General features: G+C 43.5%; 1 long non-coding RNA gene across 1 annotated transcript in view; it reads right to left on the bottom strand.

Moving 5' to 3' along the window:
• Positions 1 to 10,917: 10,917 nt before the first annotated feature.
• LOC147730321 (uncharacterized) overlaps positions 10,918 to 18,611 on the bottom strand; it is a 280,470-nt gene continuing 272,776 nt past the window's right edge. The window contains exon 5 of the long non-coding RNA XR_015308375.1: positions 10,918 to 11,027. This is a non-coding gene — a long non-coding RNA (uncharacterized LOC147730321). The remainder of the gene's footprint in view (positions 11,028 to 18,611) is intronic.

Here is an 18,611-nt window from a genome sequence, read left to right on the forward strand (position 1 = left end):
GGGATTGCCTTTTGTGCTTAAGACAGATCATAAGCCTTAGCTACATGTTTTCAAAGGTGGTAGGGGTTTTGATGGCAGCGTGACACCTCGTATTTCTAAGTGGTTGATATCATTGATGGACTTGAATTTTGTGGTTGTTTATCGCGTATGCCTGTAGAAAAGGAAGAGGATGTTTCTTTTACAGATGGTGCTGAAACAGTGGTGGTTCCTATTGATGGGGAACTCGCTTAGGGACTAGAGGAGTGGAAGGATGCATTGCTCAGGTACGAGAAATACAAGGAATTGAGGAATCTCATAAGCAACGGTACTTTGAGTGAAGGCTTAAGACAGTATTTAAAGGTAAAGGATGAATTGAGTACTCAGGCAGATAGTATTTTGTGTTGGACAATTCGACTGCAGCTCAAATCTTGAGAGGAAGGTTAGTGAAGATTGTTTATGAGAGACATTTGAGTAGGAACATGATGAAGAGGAGGTAGAGACAGTCCTTTTGGGGGCCATGGATGGACAAAGAAGTGGAAGCTGCTGTAGGTGATTGTTTCAAATGTAGTGACAGCGATAAGAGCAGTGTCGTTAGACGACCACCTCTAGGATGCGTTGAAGTTCCTAATCGGCCTTGGAAGGAGTTAGGAATGGATTTTTTATGTCCCATAGAGAATCTGGGTTAAAGGTATCCGTTTTTAGTGGTTCAGATGGATTACCATGGTAAATGGTTTGTGATAAAATCCATGAAACATATCACGACTATCAAGGTGATTGAATTTTCGAGAGAAGTATTTTTGGAATTAGGGATTCTGAAAGTGTTGGTTACAGATAACGGAGAGCAGATGGTTTCCACTATCATGGAAGAATTTCTGGCGTATTTTGGTATCAAACATGATAGAGTGGCGCTGTTCAGGCAGCTGGCAAATGGACAGGTGGAGAGGGTCAATCGCATCATAGTGGATAATATTCAGCTGTTTGTTGCAAATGGCCTGAGGTTGAGAGAGGAATTAAAAAGGCTAATGTGGGCTCATAGAGTTACACCTCATTCTGTGACTAGTGTATCTCCTTTTATTGCTCTTAAAGGTAGAGAACCTGAAACAAAAGAATCGCCCATGTGGTTGCTAAAGAAAGATCAGATTTGGGTAGATCATGAGTGTATAGCGGAAGGAGTGAATGAGTTTCAGAGACGAAATAAGATGAATTACGACCATAGAATGGGCGGGAAAGCTATGGATGTGAATTGTGGTGGCTGGGTGGTGGTGAAGAGAACGGGTCATGTGAAAAAGGGAAAACGCACATTTTCACAGCCACAGAGGGTGACTAAGGTAATACAATTTGTTGTCAGACTGGAGGAGAGAAGAGAATGGAGTGTGGGGAATTTGTGCAAAGTGAAAAACCCGGACATGGGCAAATAAGTTTGGTTTTCCATATTTGTCGTGGTCGGTGATGATTATAACCATTCCATTGCAATTGTGTATTCATATGTTTTTTTATTTGGCTAAGGTTATTAGCAATTTGTGTTGTCATATGAAAAGGGGTAGATATGTGGAGATGCACTGCATATAGAATGTTGCTGAGGGATTGATGATGTAAAATGGAAGGGGGGCCATTGGAAGTTCTGGGAAGAAGCGGTTGAGAAGAAGCTTTGCTGGAGGTTACTGGTGTGTAAAGATGTTCCACTGGCTGCATAGGATCTCTGTTTATCCAGTTCCCTGGAGATTTAATGCCATTAACACATTGACTGTTCACATTGAGAAGCAAATACAATATCTAAATAAAATGAATGAACTCACAAATCTAGGCAATAATTCATTGTACAACATAACGTTTTATTTGTCGCTTGAAAAACAACTTTGCAATACATTTCCGGTGGTTTCCAATTTTCCTCACAGTTAAGTGATATTTAATCAGAATTCTATACATCAGTTCTTTAATAAGTTTCTAATTCTTTTGTTTCTAAAGGAATATGTACAAATATTAATAAAACATTGCTTTCACTTTATAAACACTTTGTAAGTGGCAGTCAAATCAGGACATCGGCATCCACAGGCACTACATTGTGTACAAGATACCGTTACCAGATTTCTAAAGAATATTTTGAAAGACCCATCTATTCTGCAAAGACTTCCAATGGCAGCACCATGGTATCCAGTGCAAGGATGATCGTTGGAATGGTAAAATTAAAAAAAAAAATGTTTTCAATGTGTGTAAAATATTTAAATGAACAGTGTGGGAGTATTAATTATTTCGCATCTCAAGACAATCAGGAGGCAGATAAAGGAACAAGAGGTAGGAGGGAAGAAGATGATGGTGAGCATTTTATTAAAAAGTAGGTTGTTTTCAATGCCGTTAAATCAGTCTGCACCCAATACCTTTTCAGCCATCTACTTTTTAAAAATCTGTTTATTTAATTTATTTTGTCTGTTCTGGCAGATAATATTTGGGTATCATATGAAGTAGACAAATACATTCAATATAATCCCATCCTATCATTGTTTCATAGGTTCCAGGAAGGGTATTGAATTACATAAATTAAAGCATCAATGTATGTAAGTATGGTGTTAAAAAGTGGGAGAAACCAATCCAGTTTCAAATTGGACATTCAGCTATTAAGTAAAGTATTGTAATAGGTAGGTACGGTATGATCATTTGTATAGCGCTTAGTTACACCTTATCTGTGTGTCCCCGTGGTGGACTAGAGATCAGAGTCAAGGAGAGAGAAGCAGGGGAAAAGGACATCAGGCCTGATTAAATTGAATATGGTTGCTAAACAGCCATGTTTTCAGTTTCTTCCTAAACTCAATTTCAGAGGGGGAATTTCTGAGGACACTGGGAAGAGAATTCCATAATTTAGCCGCTATGTAGGCAAAAGATTTCGCCTTCATTCTCACTTTCCTAATCTTGGGGATAGTTCCCAGATTCTCATTAGAAGATCTGAGGTTCTGGTTAGGTACATAAGTTTGGACCAATGAGTGAAAATAACAAGGGACTTGTTTATTTAGTATGCGACGGCATATGCATAGAGCTTTAAAGCTAATTCTTTTGGACACAGGACGCCAGAGTAGCTGGTCTAGGGTGCCAAATGCTGAGAATCGTTTGGGAAGATTTAGAATCGATCTAGCTGCCACATTTTGAACTCGTTGCCGCAACCTGGGATCCCCTTTAGAAGCACTCAAGTAAAGAACATTCCCATAGTCTAGTTGGCAAGTTGTGAGTGCTTGGACTATGGGTTTTTTGAGATTTGGTAGGAATTAGGTCAAGGATTTTCCTCAGTGTCATTAGGGTGCCAAAACATTTTCCTGCAGTTTTACTGATTTGGTCTTCAAATGAGAGTTTTGAATCGAAAACTGCTCCCAGATTCTCAACCCTTTGTTTAGGGGCTGGGGGTTCCCTCAAAGACACTGGCCACCAAGATGATGTCCATATTTAGGGCATTCTACCAACCAGCAGAATCTCTGTTTTGTTGGCATTTAAATCTAGACTACGTCAGATTGTAATAAAATGAACAATTGAGCAAACAACTCTCAGCGTTTCTATGAGTAAAGGGTAAATATAATAAAGTTTAAGAATTGTTTTAAATGTTTCTGTCTCCAATCGATCTGTGCAAAACAAGAGCAGCAATCTTCCCGCCCTATCACCTACTTCCACTACACAATATTGCTTCTCTACACACCACAGGATTATCAAAGGCACAAAAAAATGTATTCTCAGAGGGACGTTTTAAGCTGTCCATATACATTTTTCCGTTAGATCACATAAAACTCAGATTTAGACCATTTGCTCAGATCATGACTCCAGGTAACCTTTTCTCATCTACTTAAGAATGGAGATGAATTTACTTTATGAAAAATATGTTTACTCTTTGTTGTGTTCAATGTTAATGTGGCCTTTGCAGATGGCCAAGTATGTACAGGCTAAATATTTGGTGCATATCAATATCACATCATTTTGGGGTGCAAGCTGAGGCTGGCATTCTTGGGGTGCCCTCATCTACCATTTGTTGTGCAGAAAATACACTACCTGATTTCTCAAAATTACAAAGTAGGTCACTAATCTGTAGAAGGACAGCAGTTTTAAGGTTTCCACATACAGCACCAGGGAATGCAAGTGGACCAACATGATACATCAGCAAAGGAGCATGGGGTAGATTTATGCTTCGTGAATACAAATAATTTAACTTATTATGTCGGCATGTGTCGTTTATAAAAATATTCAGATGTACAAACCACCTAAGTGTTGCTAATTATGTAGAATTCATTGTGGGCAGTCTTTGTGATATAACGAACAATGCTCCAATGGGCTATGGAAAATATTTGAAATGTTTGGGCTAGGCAGATTGCGACAATGAATATCAGTAGCCACAGAGGCCACAAAGTCTTAGTTTTCTCACAACAATTACTGCAGTCCAAAAGAACCAGTCAAAAGACAGGTAATGCACAGGATGGTCTCCACTGATGTCCAACTATAGATAAATTATGGAATAATCTGCATGCCTTGGGCATGACAGTTTTGAGTCTTTGGGGTGTCTTTTATGTCCTCTGTTGCTTTTATCAGACGAATTTGCTGTAATGGTTATTGCTTTGGCATTATATAATTAAGTTAGACTTGTGCGTCCATCACACACCACTCCCTGGGGTCTGGTTCTAGATCTCCAATTATTGACCAGTTGAACATCTAGGTTCATGGAGGCAGGATGCTGATCGGTGGGCTCCTTCACTATGCTATTTTGTTACAATACATATTTGTTTACCTGTACCTACAAGTGTCCACGGCCATCCATCTGAAGTAGCAATAACGCCCTACATATTGACAACAGGTTGTGAGGACCCATCACGCTGAGTCCACCAGTCATTTCCTTTTGCAATCACTTCTCGGGAGAAGAGCAAAGCGAAGAAGTACAGGTCGTGATTGGGATTGCTGGCCAGTAGTGTTGGTGTTGGCCAGGCAAGTCTGTGCAGCAAGGTTTGCCCTGAACGATTGTGGCCTCAGAGGAAGATCAGGCCGCTTGCCTCGATGCTCAGCTATGACATTAAGGTCTGGCATTGTTGTCGTGACATGCAGCATGCCGTACTCTTGATGTGACGTGTGCAGCCAAAAGGTAAACAAGGACGCATTACATCAGAACTTGACACACACACTCAACGGAACATGGGTGACGCCATCTTTAATTATCTAATTAATTTCCTGTAAGATTGAAAAGTGAACGGGATGCAGACCTAAGGTCATTAAATAAAAACATCCTTGTGGAGTGTGACCCATTATCAAAAGTCCAAGAATTCATTGGTGGTGATAAGTGTTTTAGCACCATTCATTTAAAGGAAGCAAATTGGCATTGGCAGAGAAATCCCAGTTATTGTTTATGTTTAGAAGTCCTTCTGGTGCCTAAATGTATTTGAGATTGTCCTTTGGTTCCGTTTCTCTGGCTTGTGATTTTCAACAGTTAATAAATTGCTTGCTCAAAGATATTTCTGGGGTACAAGCCTTTCAGGTGGACATTTGTATTTATGTCAGAGATGTAAAGCGAACATAATTGCATTTTTGGACAAGGTTGTACATATTCTAAAGGAATGAGGATTGACTGCGTTGCAAGACAAGTGTAAGTTTTTAACAAACTCATGGGTGTATTGACAAGCCCCTTGCGCTGCAGGTACGTCACTTTTGCCATTATTAGAAGTGACGCACCGGCGGCGCAAGGGACTTGTAAATAAACCCCTCAGTTGTTTATTTTGGTCATAACATCACCATTGAGGGAATTAAACCCAAAGAGGATCTAATCTGGGCTTTGAGGGACGCTCGAAGTCCTGGTGACAAAGTTCAACTGGAATAATTTATTGGCCTCAGTAACTATTATTCCCACTTTGTTCAAGGAAATGGAACTGTCATGAACCTTTAAAGGAAAATATTGAGAAAGACAAAAAAACGTGTGTGGACTGACAAAGAGCAATATGCTCTTGGAAGTACAGAAAACATACTGTTAAATGTTCCTGCTTTAAAAGCATTCATCCCAGGTTACAAATGCACTATTGCAGTGAATACTAGTGAGTAGCTATATGCGGGTTCCCTGTCAAAGAGTAGGTCATTATGAGAAAACATCTGCTTTTGCCTCAATGGCACTTAAAAACACTGAGGAAAGATACAACACCATTGAGAGACGCTCTGTGCAAGCGTGGGGCACAGAAATGATTCAATCGTATGTCTGGGGAATTCATTTTACTTTGTGCATCGGCCATAAACCGCTAACTTATCTTTTAGGAGACAATAGTGCTGAGGCACCATCTTCAAGGTTAATTTGCATTTTATCTCAATTTCAAGAATACAGTTTCGAAATGTGTTACATGGCTGGCGATATTAACGTGTGAGCCGATTGCCTATCTAGAAATCCCTTAGAGGAATTGTGTGACGAGGATGAGTGTGTAATTGTGGTTGATGTTGTTAAACAGTGGCAAGTACCGTTTCAAAGAGTGAATGGCAAGGAGCATGTGAGATTCATACAATCGTGAAAAAAAGATTGCAGTATGTACAAGATGGCTCATTATATGTTGAACATCTTAAAGAAGATTTGTTAAACTTTTCCAACGTTTCTTCTGAGGTAACAGAAGAAACAGGCGTGCTTTTAAGAAGTTCTACCTTTGTTCCACCAGTAAGTTTAATATCAAATATAGTTACACTATCACAATCTGGTCACTTGGGTGCCACATCCACCAAAGAAATATTAAGACAACCCATTTGGTGGCCGGCTATGGACAAACTAGGTGATAATGCAGTGTTTGTTAGGACACGCCGTAGTGCCGTTTGCTGTGACGGACAGTGCATAGGACGCAAAAGAGGTGGCTTCCGATTAAGGGGGGGATACACATCATGTCGCCTACAACCCAAATAGGGCCGGACGCGTGGGGGAGCCAGACCTGGCAAATATTTATTATTTATAAATAACATTTATAGAGCGCGAACAAATGCCCTTGGGCGTCTCGGCGCTATTAATACCCCATAGGGGACAGCTACTATCGTGCCATTGGTGTGCTATGTACTTGAAAGGCATTTCAACTATTCAGGAGAACAAAGTGAAATAATATAAACTAACAAGTAAAATAGAACAAAACTCCCCGCCCTCTCTTCTTCGGACCATGCCGTTCCAAGTGTGTATCTACAAGGAAGACCATCATGTTAGAGGGGGACTGTGTTGAAGCGTGTGACAGCAATCTGTTCTATATACAAAAACACAGGTAGGCCAGGCAAGTCAGTTCCCTAAATTCTTTAGGGAGGATCACGATGAATGGGGACCATATTTTTGCATAGGTAAGGAGGTCAGCGTTAGAGGACATGGACAGTCGTTCCCAATAACGCCCAGAGTTGGTGAAGCCATTGCCTATGATCTGGGAGTTTATTCGAGCCCCAGTTTGCCAAGAGTATCCTATGTGCGGTGTTAAGGGCCATAGCTATGTTCCACCCACTGAAGGAAGGGAGCGGATAAGTGAGAGCGTTGGGAAGACCCAGGAGTGTGTAAGCGGAAAACCGAGGAATCTCAGTCCTGAAGGTGCAGTCTATATCGTCTAAAACCAATGTCCAAAATCTTGTAAGCTTGGGGCAGTCCACAGGAGATTAATTAACGTCCCATGCTTACTGCAATCTCTCCAGCACTGACCATCACAGAGTGCAGTCTATTATTGCATGCGTGTAGGACTGTAGTACCAATATGTGGTGGGTTTTTAAAGAAAAAAAAGTGTGGTCTTGCCATAATACTCCACGTAGCCCTACAGATGTTTTGCCTTTTGTGTTGTTAAGAGCAAGAAAGACTAGAAAATATAATTCCTGAATGGTTGGATAATAAGAGTCAAACCAGGAGTGAGGATATTCTCTGTAAAGGGATTTTATCTAAGATTAAGTAAAAACAGAAAAAAAATGATCAGATATTATGATATTACACACAAAAAGCTTTCTAAGGAAATTGTGGTGGGGACTTGGGTAATTGTAGGATCCTTTGTGTATCATCTGATCCATTGCCCCTTTAATAGTGTGTTTCCCTTTTAATCTTATGTTCATTCTCAATGTGCACATGCATTTACTGTAAAGTTCTGTTATGGAATTGTTTATCTGTAAAAGACTTGTACTGGTTATTTTGAGAGAGGAGCTTGGAGCTAAGAGTACTGTGCTGTTCTGCTAATAAATCAACCTCCTATTTTCCCTGGATTCTGCCTCAATTCCTTACAAAATTGGCGACGAGGGTGTTCTGTACCTATATACTCAAGTCAGCACAGGTGTGGTACATATTTGAGGAATTTTTCATAACGAAAAGAAGAAGAAGAAGAAATGGAATGACAACTTCTAACAATATGGATCTATCTTGATTGGAATATCTTTCATTGGACTTTGGATTACTTGCCCAGATACAAAAAACTTTTACTTCAACCGTGGTTTGACTCTGAATGAAATATCTGTGGCTGTTGCCATCTTCGTTTAGTTACTGCACGCTTTGGATGCAACAAATTGTAAGAGACTATTATTCAGAGAGGCATGTCGAAAATCCTGCTTCTCTGGTGAATTCAAGAACTGGATGGGGATTTAAATGCACTTTTCCGCTTTCAAAACGGATGATCGGGAAAGATTCAGAAAAAACGCTTACCGCGTTATTGTTGAGAGAGGAGCTTGGAGCTAAGAGTACTGTGCTGTTCTGCTAATAAATCAACCTCCTATTTTCCCTGGATTCTGCCTCAATTCCTTACAGTAATGTTAAAGAATCTGAAGTCCAGGAAGCGCAAGGTAGTTGGACCTTTCCCTGTATTCAACTCAGTTGCAATTCAGTCAATTTAGCGGCTGGCAGATTGTGGTCTAAGAATAATTTAGTACTGTTGGATGAATCATTGCTAGAAAATTGCATGTGCCTGGTAACCTGTTACACAGGTATGTATGGGATTCCATCCTGGTTGATGAGAGTGAGTTATCAGAAGAGAGTACTTCTCTATTACAAGAGCTGGGCAACGGGTCTTTGTGTACTAAATTGCCTTCGAATAATTCTGGTGATTTGGCGCAATCATATGCTGTGTATGGAAAAGACTGTCAATTAAATCATGGAAAAAAATTTTTTTACACAATGTGGTAGAGTTTCTAAGAAACCATTACATTTCAAGATTATAATATGTAGTATTTTGTAATTTTTGTTTGTTTGTTGTAAGAGAAAATTTGGTATCCTCTATTACTTTTAACAGCTGTATTGCTTATCGCTTTGGAATGTATATAGTTGAATTCCTCATGAGCCCCCATCACACAGTGATCCCTGCATTCTGGTTTGTAATCGCCAGTTACTGATCAGTTGGAGATCTGAGTCCATGAAGGCAGGATGCTAGTTGGTGGGTTCTTCTACTATGCTTCTTTGCAGCAATAAACATCTGGTTACCTGTATCTGCAAGTGTCCATGGTCGTCCATCATAAGTAACCGTAAGGCTCTACAGTGTCTCATCTGTTTTGAATGGTACTGAAGTTAGTGCGATGTAACTTATAGACAACACTGTTGACGAGTCCGCTGCATTTCCCCCCTCGGGCTGAATAGTGGATAGAGACAAAGTTCATCTTTCGGTTGGGCCGATTCAGCTGCGGCACGTGCAGGTAAGAGCGGTCAGGCGGTGGCGCCGGGTGGGGGGATTGCAACAGATGACAATGAGGGAAAATGTGTTATTTATTTAATTTTTCCTCAAGGTCCTCTGTCGAATCCCCCACCCAACCTAGCCCGCCACTCTTACCCGCAGGGGCAGCAGCTTGGCCCTTTACACTCTTTCAGTATTGCCCTTCTCTTGTTCTTTTCTTATCTGTGAGATCACCTACTGGGCATCGGGAAGGCACCTTATGATTGGACACCACAGTTTGTTGAGCTGCTTTTGTTCAGTCTGGGGAGTGCCTATACCATTCAGCGGTTAAGACCACAGACTGGAGTCCTGAAGCAGCGTCTGTCTGGCAGAGCGGAAGGATGCTCGCATCATCATTTCCATGACATACTGCAGCAAAAGGAGAACATAAGTAGCCTGACCCAGTCCAAGAATTCTCTTTTGAAGAAACATACATTTTCTGTCAGCTGGGATACTGTGGATCTAGCTAGGGAAGCCATTGTTACAGAAACTTACCTCACAATGCTTCCATTCTGTATTTTCAGCAGGTTCATTGTTGCTTTATTTCGTTCCTTAATTTGTTCTCTCTTTAGATGCAGCATTCTATTCTTGAGCTATTTCCTGGCTTTGCTTTTGGTACTTTTCGTTGTCTGATTAGCACTAAGTTCCTACTGTGTGTCCACACATTTCCTGTCACGAATGTTACACTTGTGGGATTTAGACCTTGGGCTATTTTTCTCATAAAATGGATGATAGTTGACATTGTCTTTGTTACTCTCGTGCACCACTTAGGCTGAAATTCGGGCGACTATAGGAGTGCCAACTCGCTCTAGGTTTTTGAAAAGTAAGGGAATTGACACTGCATCCAGTTTCAGACAGGCAGAAGCCAAATGCTTACATTATGCCACTGTTTCTTAAATCGTACAGGAAATACATAAGAAATAATGCTGCGAAAAAACACTTTGACAGGGATGCAGATTATAAATGCAAACCAATATAGATCGTCAAGCAGACTGGTCAGGTAAATCGGACTTTACAATCTAGACACACAAGGCGCCAGGGTTAAGAGGAACCACTTAACAATACTTGAACATGACACATTTTTTCTTTCTATTGCATGTCCTCCGGGATCATATTACGAGTTTAAGAAGCAGGAATATTGATGTAGGAGACAGTATAGAGCACAAAGCCATAGATGGCAGACATAAAGCCGCATACAAGGTTTCTATTATCTGCTTAGACTGCTGTATACACATTCATCCAGGGGGGCTGAGATAAGGGGCATCTCCAAGTACATTGAGAGAGAGTGTGGGAAAAAACAACCATCATGTTCCCTCTGTCAAAGCAGAACCGTTCCTTGTTGCAGCGCTGCTATATACATATATGACGCCACGGGTGTGCATGAAACCCGCTTCTTCTGGACTGTATCTCTTCGGAACGGATGAGGTGCTGGAACAGAAAAAGAAATAAAAGAAAGCATGACTTACAACAACTACAATACAGTAAAAAAGGCATGGTGACTGCTAACCTCTGAGATGTGCTTGTGGCAATGAACACTTTGCTCAACCTCACTTATCCTTGAGCAGGGCTTGAGTCGGGGGTACCACGCGGATGGACAGCGTCCCCCCACTTATTTTACCGGGTGGACGCCGTCCCCCCTGCCAAACAGCTGGCCTTCACTCTTTGGCCTCTCTGGGATGAGGAGCTCGGTGCTCACAGCAGGCTGCACAAGTGCTGGCTTCGCAGATGCAATCGCATCTAAGGGGTGAGCGAGGGGAGGCAATGAGCCCGATGGTGCAAGCCACCTTTCGTGACGTCACTTCCTGTCATGACGTCATTCCCGGCGACAGCGTCCCCCCACATTTTTTTTAGGACTTGTGCCCTGTCCTTGAGGACAACTCCGGGGAGGAGTTTAAGAGGCAGGGACACCAGTGGCGGCCAGCACGGGTTGGGAGGGGAGAGACACGGGTAAAGTAGGTGTACAAAAAAAATATATATATACATATGTGTGATCAAGTCCCCTGCGAGGGACGAAACGCGTCATGGCTGCAGCGTTTTTCCTGGAACCTGAATAAACAGTAACTGACGTGCCACGGAGGTCTGTGCTCTTTTCTTTGCCTACTTTACACTGGCTACTTTGGAGAGAGTTCTTTGGTATGTATATATATTATATATATATATATATACAAACACACACACACACACACATATGCATATACATATATATATATATATATATATATATAAACAAACTTTTTCTCCTTAAAGAAGGGAAATGAGTCGCTACCTCAGCAGTGAAGGAATTTATTTTTGGTGATTTGATTAGGCATTCCTGACGCGTTTCAGTCCCCATGGACTTTTTTCAAAGGATTGCGCCTGTTAATTGCGTGCAGCAGAATTCCACAAGCCTGCTGAGTTCTAAAAAGTTCCGCCCTTTGTGTTTCATGGGCTGCCTCCGTGGGTCAATCCGTCATCTTCGCTCACAGGACCGGCGTTAATTTAAATCCATTTACCTCCGATGGTGCAATGTGGAATCACTTCCTTGGAAAACCGAGTGTTTTATGGGTCCTGTGACGTCGATGGCACTCCGATTTTGAAGGTTAGGCTGGGACTTGTAGTTTTATGTTGCACTTTAAAGTTCTTTTCGTTTTCCTTTCATAGCTGACTCCATTGCATACCTCCTTTGAAAGGTTGCTCGGACACCATACCGAAGTCCAGTCTTCGGGCACACCTGCTGAACCCTGTTCGTTTGCCCGAGTCCTACCACATGGTTCACTTGCGGGCAGCTGTGGTGCGCTTTGCTGGTGGTGCGTTCCTCTTGGTTGAACCACGCCATATTTATAAAAACAAACTTTTTCTCCTTAAAGAAGGGAAATGAGTCGCTACCTCAGCAGTGAAGGAATTTATTTTTGGTGATTTGATTAGGCATTCCTGACGCGTTTCAGTCCCCATGGACTTTTTTCAAAGGATTGCGCCTGTTAACTGCGTGCAGCAGAATTCCACAAGCCTGCTGAGTTCTAAAAAGTTCCGCCCTTTGTGTTTCATGGGCTGCCTCTGTGGGTCAATCCGTCATCTTCGCTCACAGGACCGGCGTTAATTTAAATCCATTTACCTCCAATGGTGCAATGTGGAATCATTTCCTTGGAAAACCGAGTGTTTTATGGGTCCTGTGACGTCGATGGCACTCCGATTTTGAAGGTTAGGCTGGGACTTGTAGTTTTATGTTGCACTTTAAAGTTCTTTTCGTTTTCCTTTCATAGCTGACTCCATTGCATACCTCCTTTGAAAGGTTGCTCGGACACCATACCGAAGTCCAGTCTTCGGGCACACCTGCTGAACCCTGTTCGTTTGCACGAGTCCTACCACATGGTTCACTTGCGGGCAGCTGTGGTGCGCTTTGCTGGTGGTGCGTTCCTCTTGGTTGAACCACGCCATATTTATAAAAACAAACTTTTTCTCCTTAAAGAAGGGAAATGAGTCGCTACCTCAGCAGTGAAGGAATTTATTTTTGGTGATTTGATTAGGCATTCCTGACGCGTTTCAGTCCCCATGGACTTTTTTCAAAGGATTGCGCCTGTTAATTGCGTGCAGCAGATTTCCACAAGCCTGCTGAGTTCTAAAAAGTTCCGCCCTTTGTGTTTCATGGGCTGCCTCCGTGGGTCAATCCGTCATCTTCGCTCACAGGACCGGCGTTAATTTAAATCCATTTACCTCCGATGGTGCAATGTGGAATCACTTCCTTGGAAAACCGAGTGTTTTATGGGTCCTGTGACGTCGATGGCACTCCGATTTTGAAGGTTAGGCTGGGACTTGTAGTTTTATGTTGCACTTTAAAGTTCTTTTCGTTTTCCTTTCATAGCTGACTCCATTGCATACCTCCTTTGAAAGGTTGCTTGGACACCATACCGAAGTCCAGTCTTCGGGCACACCTGCTGAACCCTGTTCGTTTGCACGAGTCCTACCACATGGTTCACTTGCGGGCAGCTGTGGTGCGCTTTGCTGGTGGTGCGTTCCTCTTGGTTGAACCACGCCATATTTATAAAAACAAACTTTTTCTCCTTAAAGAAGGGAAATGAGTCGCTACCTCAGCAGTGAAGGAATTTATTTTTGGTGATTTGATTAGGCATTCCTGACGCGTTTCAGTCCCCATGGACTTTTTTCAAAGGATTGCGCCTGTTAATTGCGTGCAGCAGAATTCCACAAGCCTGCTGAGTTCTAAAAAGTTCCGCCCTTTGTGTTTCATGGGCTGCCTCCGTGGGTCAATCCGTCATCTTCGCTCACAGGACCGGCGTTAATTTAAATCCATTTACCTCCGATGGTGCAATGTGGAATCACTTCCTTGGAAAACCGAGTGTTTTATGGGTCCTGTGACGTCGATGGCACTCCGATTTTGAAGGTTAGGCTGGGACTTGTAGTTTTATGTTGCACTTTAAAGTTCTTTTCGTTTTCCTTTCATAGCTGACTCCATTGCATACCTCCTACACACACATATATATATATATATACATACACACACATACTTACCTTTTCTTCGCATCTCTCCTCTGTAGTCCCTCATTACGACCGGACCAGGAAGCAAACCCAGGCTCCCAGTTAGCCAATCACAACGCTGCAATCTAGCGTTGTAATTGGTCTGAGTGCTGTGGTTCGGCGCTCAAACACCGCCTGGGAGCCTGGGCCTACTCTCTCACAGGCTGTAATGCAGCCTGCGTGGAGAACATGCATAGTGCGCATAAGTGTGCATCAATGATTGGCCAGCACGAGACGGCTAGCCAAACATTCATGCACACTTATAATGTGCTCGCTACTCCCCCTGCTCCTGTCATGAGAGTAGCCCTGCCACGCAAAGCGGCCAGACATCAGGACAAAATGAAAATGATATGCAAGTTTTTATCAATTTATTTTTCCTAAACTTCACTGTTAAAAGGCAGTGGGGTGATACTCCTCAACTTTAGAAGAGACGCAATCGAGGGACACAATACAGATAACTGCAAATCTCCTGTTATGTTTGACACCGTGTACGTTGCTGATACTTATTTTTTATTCAACAGGCTCATCATACAATACAAGTCTGAAATGATTTCACATGCACATTTTCAATATTCAACTTACATGCTTTATTACAATGTGGTTGCGTCTGGAATCCATAACAACACAGGAGTCATTTGATGCTTTTCCTCGCTGTGTGGGGTGTAAGTAGCTATCACTTCAGGCTATCTTGGGACCTAACATTTGTTACAGCGTACAGGGGGAATCACAACCTCTCTGACATACCTCTGTATTCCCATCAAAGGGACCATAAATTCTCCCACTTTCTAATGCACCCTCTGCTTTTGTAAATTATTTCCTCTACTCTTGGGCAGCAGTTCAAGTCAATCGCCCAGTCTGCCACTAGCGGCGGACGTGGTGCCCCCAACATAGAGCTATGTTTGGTTTTGCTTCTCCCGCTCCCAATGCCAGCCTGAGTCTACTATGTTGGGCCAGTATTCCTCTCCTGTATCAGCAGCAGTAGCCACTTAGCGTCCATGGGCACCCTCACCCCAAGACCCTAGGTACCACTGCCTTCACACCTTGCCAGTATGAACAAATCACGGGGCATTCCCATAATAGGTGATAGAAGGGTCCCTCTTGCGAGCTGCCCCTCAAACGCTGCGGTGTATGTACCACTCTCCATTTATGCAACAGAGTGCTGGAGTAGTATTAATGGTGTAAGACTAAGTTGTACAAACCTAAATCTAGCTCGGATCGAATGTTTCTAGGGCTCTGTAGAGTTTCTACCCACCCTTCATCATGAGGGTTGCCTACGTCGTCTGTCCAGGCACGTCGGAAGGGGCCCAAGGGGTCAGGGACATTAATAATTAGTTTCCGGTAATTAGTTGATGTCCCCTCATCGGGAATGGGGTCTGCTAATAGTCGGTCCTCCAGAGAGGAGTGTCCGGAAGGTCCGTGCCTTGCTGAATGAGTGCCCTAAGGGGCTGCACGAGTCTCAGGTAAGGTAACCTCTGTGAGGGCGACAGGTGGAATTCTTGACTCAGGGTGTCAAAGGGAAGGGGCACCCCATACCTCCACAGTCCCCCCAGATGCTCAATACCTATTGTCGACCACCGTGAGAAGCACCAAAGTTTGGACACCTCCCTCAGTCGATCACCATGCCATATATGGGTCAGGTTAGTCAATCTAGAGTACCAGCCTAGGTATCTATTTGCTTCTGTCCAACACTTCATGACTGTTGCAGTATGTGATGGTAGGTCTGGATTCACCTTACGGGCATATAGGAGAGACTCCGGATTACCAGCCAGCATCGCCGCCCCAACTACCCTATTGGCCAGTTCCCTGTCAGTATAGGCTCAATCATGTATTACTATCAGTAGTGAGGCCCAGTAATACAGTTTGATATCAAGGATTGCCAATTCACCCTCATAGATCCCTCTCTGTAATTTATGTAAGGCAATACGTGGTGCGCCCCCTTGCCAAAGTAAGGTCCAGAGCTCCTGAGCTACGCATGTGAAAAAGGTTGCTGGGACTGGGCAGGGTGTATTTTGAAGAACATACAGGAGGAATGGAAGGTCCATCATCTTGTACAACGAGGATGTAGCCTTACGGCTAGAGCGGCTGACCACGAAGCTGGTAACCGGGTTCGAGTCTTGGCAACAATGCTCAACATCCTGTGATTATGGGCAAATCACTTAATCTCCCCGTGCCTAACAAAAATGAAGGGCGCCCTAGAATGCCCTTCCCTATAAATTGCGCAGCACCCAAGACCTCAGGCTGTTTAAAAAGCAGCTAAAAACCTTGCTTTTTAATTAACATCCAGCCGCGTTCTACACCCTTCCGTCTCCTTACCACTGGCTCTCGAGCAAAGACACTCCTGACTATCCGTGCGCGTTATAAATACTTAATAATATAACATCTGAAACAAAACTGGTGCTCATGTAAAGTGCTCTGATACCCGATGTCTTGGGTCTAGTTCCCACTATAATCAAACTAAAAAAAAAGCTGCCCTGACCATTAAAGACAGCTGCAGTGTACGCCAGTGCATTTCATCAATTTGTGGTCTGTTTAATTGGGGCGAAAAGATTTTGCTGCAGGAATACCTGATCATGGGTTACAAATAATCTGCGGTATCTAAAGCCCTCCTTCACTATGGAAGGTACGCATTTCGCCAAGAGTCTCGGGGAAGGGCCCGACAAGGGAAACACTACCGACTTGGCCCAATTTATGGTGTAGCCAGAGTAGTTCCCAAAAAGTTAGATGTGAAAAACTCTTGCAAGGAAAGAATATGGTCTAGAGAGGTATATACTTATATCATCTGTGTATAAGGAGGATAATGGGATGCCCCATATCATTGGGTCAGTTCTAATTTAATGCGCCAGGGGCTTCAGCGCTAGGGCAAACAGCAAGGGCAATAGTGGACAAACCTGTTGGGTACCCCTGCCAGTGGGAAGCACCCTGACAGTGCCTTGTTTACCCTCACTGTAGCCAATGGGGCTTGGTATAGTAGTTTTATTCACCCAAAGAACTTCGGACCGAAACCCAGCCTAGGCAGCATGGTAAAAAATTAGGGCCATTCTATGCTATTAAATGCCATTGAGGCATCAAGTGCCATCAATGACGCCTGTTGAGGCATGAGGGTGCTCGTCATGCGCAGGACATCGTACAGCCTTCCTATGTTGTGCCGGGTTCTTCTGCATCAAAACACACAAGATGATGGACGGAATGTTGCACAATGGCAAAACATTCACCCCCAGTCACAGATCTGGGTTTAATCCATCGTTATTTTGCTCAACAAGCCACCTCAGTTCAGACATGGCCATATGCAAATCAGTCTTGACCCTGTGCCTCATGGGAACAGTCCAGCCCGAACTGCCAAGCCATGCCTTTCCTGGACAGGAATCAAGCATCCTAGGACCGGTTTCTGGCTATCAGCCGTCTTCAGCCAGGATAGCTTGACTCCAGTGGCTTAGTGAGCAAGGGGCCCACGTCTGGGCATACCCTTCCCACATAGGGTGAACAGCAAAACACACAAGATGATGGACGGAATGTTGCACAATGGCAAAACATTCACCCCCAGTCACAGATCTGGGTTTAATCCATCGTTATTTTGCTCACCAAGCCACCTCAGTTCAGACATGGCCATATACAAATCAGTCTTGACCCTGTGCCTCATTGGCACAGACCGGCCCGAACTGCCATATGACATAAAGGTAGATTGGCACACATGAATGATGGAGGCGAAGACTGCCACTAGCCTAGTCACTAGGACCTTGACCAGCACCTACGCCTCTACGTTTAAGAGCGATATCGGTCTGTAGGAATTGCAGTTGTCCAGAGGTTTGCTTGTCTTGTGTATCACTACTATTGTGGATGTGCCTTGATCTTTGGGGAGAGATATACTCGTTATCTGCAGGACTTCTTCCTTATCTCTGACCTTCACCACCCACGATCTATACATGTCCCTCTTGTTTAGCCAGGCCAACAGTCTGGAGGCCTTGTCCCCCACATAGTACAGACAGCAATGTGTGGCCAACACATGCGTCCAAGCTGCCTTGTCGGCCAGGGTTCACAGGTCCTGCTGAAGTAGGGCTAACTTATGTTGCATCTCTATATTCTCCTCTCTCGCCACTCTCCTTTCCAAGGCCAGAATCTCCTGCTCCAGGGTCTGACCTCATAACACTGTCTAGAATGCCTCCCAGACGGTACGGTGCGAAAACACAGACCCCTCGTTTTCTTTGAAGTATAGGTCAGTTCCTAAATGGAGTTTAACTCTGAGTTAGGATCTTACAGGTACCAGGGATCGAGCCTTGGAAACCCTGCATACTTAACGACTGGGCGCTTGAGTTCAATGCTTTTTGGGGAGTGGTCAGAAATTCCCCTTGCTAAATGTGCCGGCCTTTCAAAGGCCCCCACCTGGTCATGACGTGTAAAGAAGTAGTCGAGTCGTGAGAAAGACCCATGCCATGCCGAATAGTATGTATACTGCTACAAATAAGGGTTGTGGGTCCTCCATAAGTCTACTATGCCAAGAAGATTGGG

This window comes from Lissotriton vulgaris, chromosome 2_1 (genome assembly GCF_964263255.1).
Source record: "Lissotriton vulgaris chromosome 2_1, aLisVul1.2, whole genome shotgun sequence".
Lineage (NCBI taxonomy): Eukaryota > Metazoa > Chordata > Amphibia > Caudata > Salamandridae > Lissotriton > Lissotriton vulgaris.